The sequence below is a fragment of the Mirounga leonina genome, unplaced genomic scaffold, assembly GCF_011800145.1.
Source record: "Mirounga leonina isolate KUSES-001 unplaced genomic scaffold, KU_Mleo_1.0 Mir_507, whole genome shotgun sequence".
Taxonomy (NCBI): domain Eukaryota; kingdom Metazoa; phylum Chordata; class Mammalia; order Carnivora; family Phocidae; genus Mirounga; species Mirounga leonina.
The window spans coordinates 237,635-250,063 of record NW_023270789.1 but is presented as its reverse complement, the minus strand read 5'-3'; positions in this window follow the sequence as shown (position 1 = coordinate 250,063).

Sequence of the window (12,429 nt, the reverse complement as noted above, 5' to 3'; positions counted from 1 at the left end):
AATGTAGGTGAACATGTTTTGTAAACCAAAAAAAAAAAAAGTTATACAAGTGTTGTATTTATTATTACTTATATTAGTAACTACTCTTTATTAAGCATTTATGATTGGCATTTGCATTAATAGAAATAGAAAGTGCTTTATGGATACTAGTTATTTAACCAAACAACCCAGTAAGGTTGCTTAATATTAGGTTCCCCTTTGCAGTTGGAGAAAAAGCCTCAAAGAGTAATTTTTCCAAGGTGCCAGAGCTAATAAAGTTGGGAACAAGATTTGAGCTGAGGTTGAACTCCAAAGCCTCTGCTTTTAATTGTGATGCAACTCTATCTTAATATTTATCTGTAGGTTAAAGAGCTCATGCTTTCATTACCTTTTCTACAGCTCCACAAGTATTAGGAGAAAACTAGTATTATTTCTTGAGAGGCTTTTGGGAGGTATATCCAATAAGACCTATTGATTGACTTCACACAAAAGATGAAGGACTGGGATATAGATAAGACAAAGAAATCAATGTTACTATAAACAGAGACAGTGAGAAAGTGAAATGCAAGGCAATCCTTGTGTATATGGGAGCCTAAACTGATAAAATCATAGTATCTTACATTTAGAATAGCCCATATATATAACTTAATCTAACTTCCCTTCCACTCAACAAGGACATGCCTTCTGCCATAATCTCAAAAGAAAGTAATTCAGCCTCTGCTGGAATAATTCCAGTAATGAGGAATTCATAAATCAAATATTTTAACAAAGGGTACGTTGTGGAGGAGAGAAGTAGAAAGTGAAGAATATAGCAGGCATGCAGAGGGAAGCAGATTTGGAGCAAGAGTCCCAGCTTCTTTCTTGTTCCCGGCTTTAGGCTTTTCCCAAGGCCCATAACCATTCCTGCTCATGGAGTCTATAAGTCACCATTGTTTCTTTATACTAAATTCCCCGTCCTTTTTTATTGCTTAGTTTCTATTACTTATAACAAAAAAAACAAAAACAAAAACAAAAAAATAATTAACTAATAGAGGAACACAGAATCATCCCGGGGCAACCTGTTCTTGAAACAACATTCATACTCACACCTTTTACTTTTTTCTTCTTAGACACACTAAAATTATAATTCCAGAGAGAGGACAGTGGTCTTCTTAGCTCACTGATGAGCTATCAGAAGGCCAGAGTTTGTCTCTGTATGAAACTGCCCAACACTTAGACCTCAGGAACTCTGGAATATGAGTGACTTTTGCTTCTAACTTGATCAGCATCATGTTATTTACACACAGGCATTACCTTTGAGCTCCTGCCCTTTGGTCCTTTGAGCAATACAGGACTGTATAATAATGGTGAACACTGTGATCAGTACATGGAAGGTAGTCAACTCTTTCACAACGAATGCAAAAGGGGTATCAAGAAACATTGGTTTACAACTTTAAAATTTATAAAGCTTATTCTTTGCCTGAAACCTGATGACACTGTGAAATGGTAAAAGTACAAGAATCTTGGAGCCTGTAAACATTGTACTAAAAGGAAAAAAGTAAACAGAAGCCTTGAATATCATGAGTTGCTAGCAAATTCTTAAAACTTATTGAAGAAACCAAGTAATGCAATATCTAAACTTAAATCAAGCTGCAGATACAGGATGAGATTTTCCCCTAAAGGGTCAGAAGGTTGCAGAGATTTTACAAACGACATCAGAGGAAGCAATAGCTAGGGGCTTGAATCCATTTATTCTTAAACAATTATTGAGTGCCTAATTAGATGCCAGATACAAGTTAGGTAAAGAAGATGAGTAAAAAAAAAAAAACCAGTCTTAGCAACCTTTGCCCCGCGTCTACCCACAGACTATGGTGCTTAGAAGAGGTCTGCCAGTAAATACCAGCTCCTGTTTGAATTGAATGATTGCATAAATTAAAAAGCATTTCTCAGGAGGTGAGGCTCTTGGCAGACAAAAGAATAGAAAGCCACTATATCTGGCCTGATATCCAGTCATATGCACTAGTACAGCCGAACTGGTGATTTTAAAAATTGAAATCCTGGGCGCCTAGGTGGCTCAGTCGTTAACCGTTAAGTCTGCCTTCCGCTCAGGTCATGATCCCAGGGTCCTGGGATCGAGCCGGGCGTCGCGCTCCCTGCTCCGCGGGAAGCCTGCTTCTCCCTCTCCCACTCCCCCTGCTTGTGTTCCTGCTCTCTCTGTGTCTGTCTCTGTCAAATAAATAAATAAAATCTTTAAAAAATAATAAAAATAAAAAATAAAAATAAAAATTGAAATGCCTTCCTACATATTAGTAAACAGCTGCTGCCCTGGGCTCCCGCCCTCATCTCCTACTCCGTAGCACCAGAGCTCTTATAGAGCTCCCTCGGCAGGTCATCCAGATTCGTTCCTGATTGGTCAGTTTCCATGCCAGTCAGTTCGAAAGCTCCGCCTCCCAGGTGGCCATTGGCTACCTCCAGGGAATCCAGAACGGTCCCGCCTTCCACCCTGGCCCGCACCCTGGTGCCCGCCCTTTGGATACGGCTCCCGGTGAGATCTCTGGCCGGCCCGGAAAGCGTTCCTGCCTGCGTCTGTGCGGGTGGTTATTTTGAGTTATCATCCCTGACTAAACCTTACAGTGCGAGCTTTGTGGAGGCAGGAATTTGTCTTTTTATCCTTGAATTCGTTCACAGACCTTATCTGTGTCATTCACGCAGACGGTCCAGACGTTGAAAGTACAGATCTGGGGGGAGGAAGGTGGAGAAAAGAACAAAGTGTGCAGGGACGCCTGGGTGGCTCAGTCGGTTAAGCGGCTGCCTTGGGCCCAGGTCATGATCCCAGGGTCCTGGGATCGAGTCCCATATCCGGCTCCTTGCTCAGTAGGGAACCTGCTTCTCCCTCTCTCTCCCTCTGCTTGTGCTCTGTCAAATAAATAAAATCTTTAAAAAAAAAAAAGAACAAAGTGTGCATTGTAAGTAACGTGAAGGCTTCTATTTAAATAAGATTACTTTAGATAGCCTGCTTCAAATATGAAAGCCCCTGCCTTCTAGAAGCTACCTCATGAAATGACTTCTTTCTTCACGTCTCTGTGGTTTCCCTACTTTGTCAGGAAAGCCATCTGTGGTTTCCCTACTTTGTCAGGAAAGCCAGGCCGACAGCAGGCCAAGGTGGTCCATCCCTTGGAGTTTGAGATTGGTGGGGTTGGGATGGGGGAGAGGGGGTGAGAGGGGAGGAGCGAGCGGAATGAGGATAGGGTAGTTTTGATAGCATCTAAAATATGTTATGCAATTTAAAAAAAAATTTAACAGATTTCTTCCTTCCCCTACCAGCCTCTAAATCAAATCCTTTCAGGTCAGAAAAAGTAGTCATGTGTTATTCCCCAGAGTCTAGTATCCCATACCTGGAACCTAGCAAATGCTCGATTAATATTTATTGAATAAATGACCAAATGAATGGCATGCTCATAGATTGGGACAACACTGCATTGGTTATATATAGCACAATTCAGGGTTGGTACTCTTAAAATGAAGACATATCTGTCAACCATTCCCTTCATTTATCCAGTTAGTTATTTAAAAATATTTATTGTTGGGGCACCCGGGTGGCTCAGTTGGTTAAGTGTCTGCCTTCGGCTCAGATCATGATCCCAGGGTCCTGGGATTGAGTCCCCTATTGGGCCCCTGCTCAGTGAGGAGCCTGCTTCTCCCTCTCCCTCTGCCCCTCTGCCTGCTTATACTCTTTTCTCTCTAATAAATAAATAAAATCATTTAAAAAATATTTATTGTTCAATCACTATGGGCTAGGAATAGCAGGTGCTGGTTTATACAAAAGCAAACAAAAGAAACATGAAGTTTGTTGGTAGAGGTTACATTCCACCTGGCTCAGTCTCTCTCCCATTACCCCCAACCCAGCTCTACCCCAATTTCTTCTCACCCCAGTCTAGAATGATAAAAGCCTTCGGTGGTGATTTTTTTTTTTTTAACCCTGAGTGTCCACCTAGATTGTCCCTCAGAACTGCAGCCCTACTCCCCTTCTGTGGAGTCCAAGTGGATTGAGTTTTCTTAGCAGCCATTACAAGTTCCTGATTTTAGCTGCTGTTGTCTCAACCACTGCCACTGTTGCTTGGCTTCCCCCTCATATTCCTCCGGCTCCTTCTTTTCTGGACCCATCTTTTCTACTCACACTGGTGTTCCAGAAATTAGTGAATAACTTTCTCACTGAGTGATTTTTCTTTACAATCATAAGGGTCAGATATTTCAGTTATTACTTGTCTTTGTTATCCTTCCTTGTTTAAAAAAAAAAAAAGAAAGAAATTATTAGCCTGACTCATTCAGCCCTACCTCGTTTCAGTGCCTCATTTCAGTGCCTGAAAACTGAATCCACTGTGACATTCAATGTAATGAAAGGGGGCACAACTTGCTGTTAATCCTTTCTTGTGATGAATTCCCTGTCTTCCAAAGACACAATTTTTGTTAATCAGTCCCTTCTGATTGTCCTTTCCCTGCTCCTTTCCCTGCTCCACCCTCTCATTCCATTACTATCTGATGTGGGACCTTTTCCTCCCCACTTTGTTTGGGAGTATGATCCTCTGGTTCTGGAAATCTGACAGTCAAACCCAAATTTCAATGTGCCTACCTCAGAGCCCTTAGGTGAATGAGAACCAAATCCCAGAAGCATTGTCCCTTTTTTATTCACTATTTATGCAGCACTATTATGGCAGCTTTGAACTGGGGCTTCAGGAGATCACAACAACAATCCTTTCTTCCTCTTCTAAACTGAGATCAAACTAGGAAGTAGAGAAATGATACTACTACTTTTATTACTGGTCAAACTAAATGGGGAACACGGATTTAGATCTTTAATGACCCAAAGGTCTTGCTAACATTCTATCCCAGAATTAGGCAGACTTACCCAACGAACTAGGAAACAGCAGACCTTCCCCCACGGAAGCAGCAGGCACATGGCAGAGAACAAACCAGGGTGTACCTGCACTGAGACCAGAATTTTCTCAAAAATACTCACCTATCTTTGGATACGGCCCTACACCAAGAGGGACCAAGGCCCTACGATGATCTTAGCACCTTTGTTTCCTTCCAGTTACGTGGCCGTGATGATCTCATAGACTTCTAGCTGTTAGCTTTCTACCAGCCTTTAGCTGGGGAGAGGTTGTATCACAATATGCTTTTGTGGAGGATGTGACTTTTGTAAATTATGTATGATACACTGCCTTTCTTATTAGTCTCCTCATTGTGACTGTGTTGTACTTCCGTTTATGGCAAAGTATTGCTACAAAAGTAAAATTTTTAGATTTTTATATTACTCTGGGAATAGGATGTGTATTTATGTTGGCATCCATCATTTTTGTTGCCACAGATGGCAAAACCTCAGCTTAAATTACTGAATGTGTTTGGGTTTTGAACAAGTTTTACATTACTACTTGCTTTTCTTCAATATGCTCTATGAAAAAAGATAGAAAATGCTGCTGAGAAAATCTGAAAATACCAATAATATAAAAAGCCCTAATTGAACCTCTAAAATGCTTTAAGACTCTGGTAAACAGACATTATGTATTAGGTGCTATCAGATGCTTTTATAACATTTGTATAACTTTATTTTTTTTAAGATTTTATTTATTTGTCAGAGAAAGAGAGAGAGAGAGAGCATAAGCAGGGGGAGCAGCAGGCAGAGGGAGAAGCAGGCTCCCCGCTGAGCAACAAGCCCGCACAGACTGACCCCAGGACCCTGGGATCATGACCTGAGCCAAAGGCAGACAGCAGATGCTTAACAACTGAGCCACCCAGGTGTCCCTAAAATTTGTATAATTTTTTTAAATATTTTATTTATCTATTTATTTGACAAAGAGAGAGAGCATGCACAAGCAGGGGGAGCAGCAGGCAGAGGGAGAGGGAGAAGCAGCCTCCCTGCTGAGCAAGGAGCCCGATGCGGGGCTCGGTCCCAGGACCCTGGGATCATGACCTGAGCTGAAGGCAGACGCTTAATGACTGAGCCACCCAGGTGCCCCAAATTTGTATAATTTGAAACCACTTTTTGGAAGAGTAAGGAAAAAGGTCAAGAAGATAGTTTATATCCAAGGGATCAAACCATTCTGAACACCTACGAACTCAACAGGAGATCGAAGAAAAGAATAGCAACAACTCTGTGAACAGAAAAGCGACCACTTTCTGGAAGGTAGGACATGCGGAGAAGTGAATCCGAGGCGATATTCGGGAGGATAGACGGCGGGGGAGGGGGCCTCCGTCCGCCGCTTCTGGAAAGTGATAGAGCGGCAGAGCACAAAATCGGGACTTTTAGAAGTCGGCTCCGCCGAGGGACGTCACTCTGGTGGCTAAGTGGGGGGTGGAACCCTCGCGGGACAGTGTGGTCTCAGGACTCTCGGGGTCACAGAAAGCCTGGGGGTGCATGAGTGCGGCAGAGCTCCCAGGTAACGGAGCAGGGAAGCCGGCTGCAGAGACGGAGCCAAGGCGCGGGCTCTCAGCTCGGGGTGGCCATAGACCGTGATCGCGGCACAGTCGGGCCCCTGCTCCTCCAGCAGGGACCCAACAAGCGGCAGATCCGGGGAGACTCCCTTTCCTCCCCCGGGAGGAGCAGCGCGGGAGTGCACCGCAGGGATCTGCTGGGTTTGGAGACTCCACCCGGGGTCGGGTGCCAGAGGTAGAAACGCGCGGTCATAGGCCGGGTGAGCACGGAGTGCGGCCAGAGACCGGGGAGACGGGAGTGACTGGCGGCTTTTCTCTGGGGGCTCACTGAGGAGCGGGGCCCCGAGTTCTCGGCTCCTCTGGGGCGGAGATTGGGAGGCCGCCATTTTCACTCTCCGCCTCCAAAGCTGTACGGAAAGCTTGCAGGGAACAAAAGCTCCCGAGAGCAAACCCGAGCAGATGACTTAGCCCGGACCGGGCAAGGGTGGGGCAATTCTGCCTCCAGCAAAGACATTTGGGAACCACGGCAACAGGCCCCTCCCCCAGAAGATCAGCGAGAACAGCCAGCCAAGACCAAGTTTACCTATCAATGAGAACGGCAGAACTCCAGTGCTAGGGGAATACTGCACATAGATTTCATGGCTTTTTCCCCATGACTCTTTAGTCTTTCAAAGTTAATTTTTTTTAAACAGTCTTTTTTTTTTTTTTTTAATTTTTCTTTTTCCCTTTTTCAACCAACATCCTATCAACCACTTTTTAAAAAAATATTTTTATTTTTCATTTTTAGAGTCATATTCTATTCCTTCATAGTAGTTATCCTTATTTTTGGCATATATATATAAGTTGTTCTCTCTTTAAAATTCTGAGATACAGTTTCTTCTAACAGATCAAAATATACCCTAAATCTCTAGTGTATGGCTTTGTTCTAGTCTCCTGCCTGATCACATTCTCTCCCTTTTTTTTTTAAATCCTCTATTTTCTTTTTTCAAGCAACTTCTTATCAATTCCTTTTATAAAATCTTTTATAATTTTCATCTTTACAGTCATATTTCATCCCTTCATCGTATTAACCCTTATTTTTGTACATATATAAGTTTTTCTTTCTTTAAAATTTTGGGAGGCAGTTTCTTCTAACAGACCAAAATACGCCCAAAATCTAGTGTGTGGCACTGATCTCTGCACCAGCCTGATCATATTTGATCATATTCTGGTTTTTTTGTTTTGTTTTGTTTTTGTTTGTTTTTATCTTTATCTTTTTCTCTTTTTCCCCCTTTTTCTTTTTTCTTTCTTTCCCTTTCTTTTCCCCCCATTTCAGGTCACTTCTGATTGTTTAGTGTATATTTTCTGGGGACATTGTTACGCTGTTAGCATTTTGTTCTCTCATTCATCTATTCTCCTCTGGACAAAATGACAAGACGGAAAAAATCACCTCAACAAAAAGAACAAGAGGCAGTACCAACTGCCAGGGACCTAATCAATACAGACATTAGTAAGATTTCAGAACTAGAGTTCAGAATGATGATTTTAAAGATACTAGCTGGGCTTGAAAAAATCATGGAAGTTATTAGAGAAACACTTTCTGGAGAAATAAAATAACTAAAATCTAACCAAGTCAAAATCAAAAAGGCTATTAATGAGGTGCAATCCAAAATGGAGGCTCTAACTGCTAGGATAAATGAGGCAGATGAGAGAATCAGTGATATAGAAGACCAAATGATGGAAAATAGAGAAGCTGAGAAAAAGAGAGATAAACAACTACTGGATCACGAGGGCAGAATTCGAGAGATAAGTGACACCGAAGACGACACATACATTAGATGGAACAACATTAGAATAATTGGGATCCCAGAAGAAGAAGAAAGAGAGAGAGGGGCAGAAGGTATATTGGAGCAAATTACAGCAGAGAACTTCCCTAATTTGGGGAAGGAAATAGGCATCAAAATCCAGGAGGCACAGAGAACCCCCTCAAAATCAGTAAAAATAGGTCAACACCCTGACATCTAATAGTAAAACTTAAAAGTCTCAGAGACAAAGAGAAAATCCTGAAAGCAGCTCAGGAGAAGAGATCTGTAACCTACAATGGTAGAAACATTAGATTGGCAACAGACCTATCCACACAGACCTGGCAGGCCAGAAAGGACTGGCATGATATATCCAGAGCACTAAATGAGAAAAATATGTAGCCAAGAATACTATATCCAGCTAGGCTGTCATTGAAAATTGAAGGAGAGATAAAAAGCTTCCAGGACAAACAAAAACTAAAGGAATTTGCAAACACAAAACCAGCCCTACAAGAAATCTTGAAAGGGGTCCTCTAAGCAAAGAGAGAGCCTAAAAGCAACATAGACCAGAAAGGAACAGAGACAATATACAGTAACAGTCACCTTACAGGCAATACAATGGCACTAAATTCGTATCTTTCAATAGTTACCCTGAATGTAAATGGGCTCAATGCCCCAATCAAAGGACACAGGCTATCAGATTGGATTAAAAAACAAGACCCATCGATATGCTGTCTGCAAGAGACTCATTTTAGACCCAAAGACACCCCCAGATTGAAAGTGAAGGGGTGGAAAACAATTTACCATGCTAATGGACACCAAAAGAAAGCTGGGGTGGCAATCCTTATATCAGACAAATTAGATTTTAAACCAAAGACTATAATAAGACATGAGGAAGGACACTATATCCTACTTAAAGGGTCTATCCAACAAGAAGATCTAACAATTGTAAATATCTATGCCCCTAACATGGGGGCAGCCAATTATATAAGGCAATTAATAACAAAAGCAAAGAAACACATTGACAACAATACAATAATAGTGGGGGACTTTAACACCCCCCTCACTGAGATGGACAGATCATCTAAGCAAAAGATCAACAAGGAAATAAAGACTTTAAATGACACACTGGACCAAATGGACTTCACAGACCTATTAAGAACATTCCATCCCAAAGCAACAGAATACACATTCTTCTCTAGTGCCCATGGAACATTCTCCAGAATAGATCACATCCTAGGTCACAAATCAGGTCTCAACCGGTACCAAAAGATTGGGATCATTCCCTGCATATTTTCGGACCACAGTGCTTTGAAACTAGAACTCAATCACAAGAGGAAAGTCGGAAAGAACTCAAATACATGGAGGCTAAAGAACATCCTACTAAAGAATGAATGCGTCAACCAGGAAATTAAAGAAGAATTTACAAAATTCATGGAAACAAATGAAAATGAAAACATAATTGTTCAAAATCGTTGGGATACAGCAAAGGCAATTCTAAGAGGAAAGTATATAGCAATACAAGCCTTTCTCAAGAAATAAGAAAGGTCTCAAATACACAACCTAACCCTGCATCTAAAGGAGCTAGAGAAAGAACAGCAAATAAAGCCTAAACCCAGAAGGAGAAGAGAAATAATAAAGATCAGAGCAGAAATCAGAGCAAAATAAGTCAAACAGAGAAAGACATGTATCATATGATCTCACTGATATGAGGAATTCTTAATCTCAGGAAACAAACTGAGGGTTGCTGGAGTGGGGGGTGGGGTGGGAGGGATGGGGTGACTGGGTGATAGACACTGGGGAGGGTATGTGCTCTGGTAAGCACTGTGAATTGTGCAAGACTGTTGAATCTCAGATCTGTAGCTCTGAAACAAATAATGCAATATATGTTAAGAAAAAAAAAAAAGAAGATAGCAGAATGAAGGGGGGGAAATCAGAGGGCAAGATGAACCATGAGAGATGATGGACTCTGAAAAACAAACTGAGGGTTCTAGAGGGGAGGGGGGTGGGAGGATGCGTTAGCCTGATGATGGGTATTAAAGAGGGCACGTTCTGCATGGAGCACTTGGTGTTATGCACAAACAATGAATCATGGAACACTACATCTAAAAGTAATGATGTAATGTATGGTGATCAACATAACAATAAAAAAATTAAAAAAAAAAAGATCAGAGCAGAAATCAATGAAATAGAAACCAAAAGAACAGTAGAACAGATCAACGAAACTAGGAGCTGGTTCTTTGAAAGAATTAACAAGATTGATAAACCCCTGGCCAGACTTATCAAAAAGAAAAGAGAAATGACCCAAATCAACAAAATCATGAATGAAAGAGGAGAGATCACAACCAACACCAAAGAAATACAATTATAAGAACATATTATGAGCAACTATATGCCAGCAAATTAGACAATCTGGAAGAAATGGATGCATTCCTAGAGATGTATCAACTACCAAAACTGAACCAGGAAGAAATAGAAAACCTGAACAGACCTATAACCACTAAGGAAATTGAAGCAGTCATCAAAAATCTCCCAACAAACAAAAGCCCAGGGCCAGATGGCTTCCCAGGGGAATTCTATCAAACATTTCAAGAAGAATTAATACCTATTCTTCTGAAACTGTTCCAAAAAATAGAAATGGAAGGAAAACTCCCAAACTCATTTTATGAGGCCACCATTACCTTGATCCCCAAACCAGACAAAGACCCCATCCAAAAGGAGAATTACAGACCAATATCCTTGATGAACATGGATGCAAAAATTCTCACCAAAATACTAGCCAGTAGGATCCAACAGTACATTAAAAGGATTATTCACCACAACCAAGTGGGATTTATCCCTGGGCTGCGAGGTTGGTTCAACATCCGCAAATCAATCAATGTGATACAATACATTGATAAAAGAAAGAACAAGAACCATATGATCCTCTCAATAGATGCAGAAAAAGCATTTGACAAAGTACAGCATCCTTCCTTGATCAAAACTCTTCAGAGTATAGGGATAGAGGGTACATACTTTAATATCATAAAAGCCATCTATGAAAAACCTACAGCGAATATCATTCTCAATGGGGAAAAACTGAGAGCTTTCCCCCTAAGGTCAGGAATGCGGCAGGGATGTCCACTATCACCACTGCTATTCAACATAGCATTCGAAGTCCTAGCCACAGCAATCAGACAACAAAAAGAAATAAAAGCCATCCAAATCGGCAAAGAAGAAGTCAAACTCTCACTCTTTGCAGATGATATGATACTTTATGTGGAAAACCCAAAAGACTCCTCCCCAAAACTGCTAGAACTCATACAGGAATTCAGTAAAGTGGCAGGATATAAAATCAATGCACAGAAATCAGTGGCATTCCTCTACACCAACAACAAGACAGAAGAAAGAGAAATTAAGGAGTCGATCCCATTTACAATCGCACCCCAAACCATAAGATACCTAGGAATAAATCTAACCAAAGAGGCAAAGGATTTGTACTCAGAAAACTATAAAATACTCATGAAAGAAATTGAGGAAGACACAAAGAAATGGAAAAATGTTCCATGCTCATGGATTGGAAGAACAAATATTGTGAAGATGTCAATGCTACCTAGAGCAATCTACACATTCAATGCAATCCCCATCAAAATACCACCCACTTTTTTCAAAGAAATGGAACAAATAATCCTAAAATTTGTATGGAACCAGAAAAGACCCTGCATAGCCAGAGGAATGTTGAAAAAGAAAAGCAAAGCTGGCAGCATCACAATTCCGGACTTCCAGCTCTATTACAAAGCTGTCATCAAGACAGTATGGTACTGGCACAGAAACAGACACACAGATCAATGGAACAGAATAGAGAGCCCAGAAATGGACCCTCAACTCTATGGTCAACTAATCTTCGAACAAGCAGGAAAGAATGTCCAATGGGAAAAAGACAGTCTCTTCAACAAATGGTGTTGGGAAAATTGGGTACCCACATGCAGAAGAATGAAACTGGACCATTTCCTTACACCACACACAAAAATGGACTCAAAATGTTTGAAAGACCTAAATGTGAGACAGGAGTCCATCAAAATCCTAAAAAAGAACACAGGCAGTACCCTCTTCGACCTCAGCCGCAGCAACTTCTTCCTAGAAACATCACCAAAGGCAAGAGAAGCAAGGGCAAAAATGAACTATTGGGACCTCATCAAGATAAAAAGCTTTTGCACAGCAAAAGAAGCAGTTCACAAAACCAAAAGACAACGGACAGAATGGGAGAAGATATTTGCAA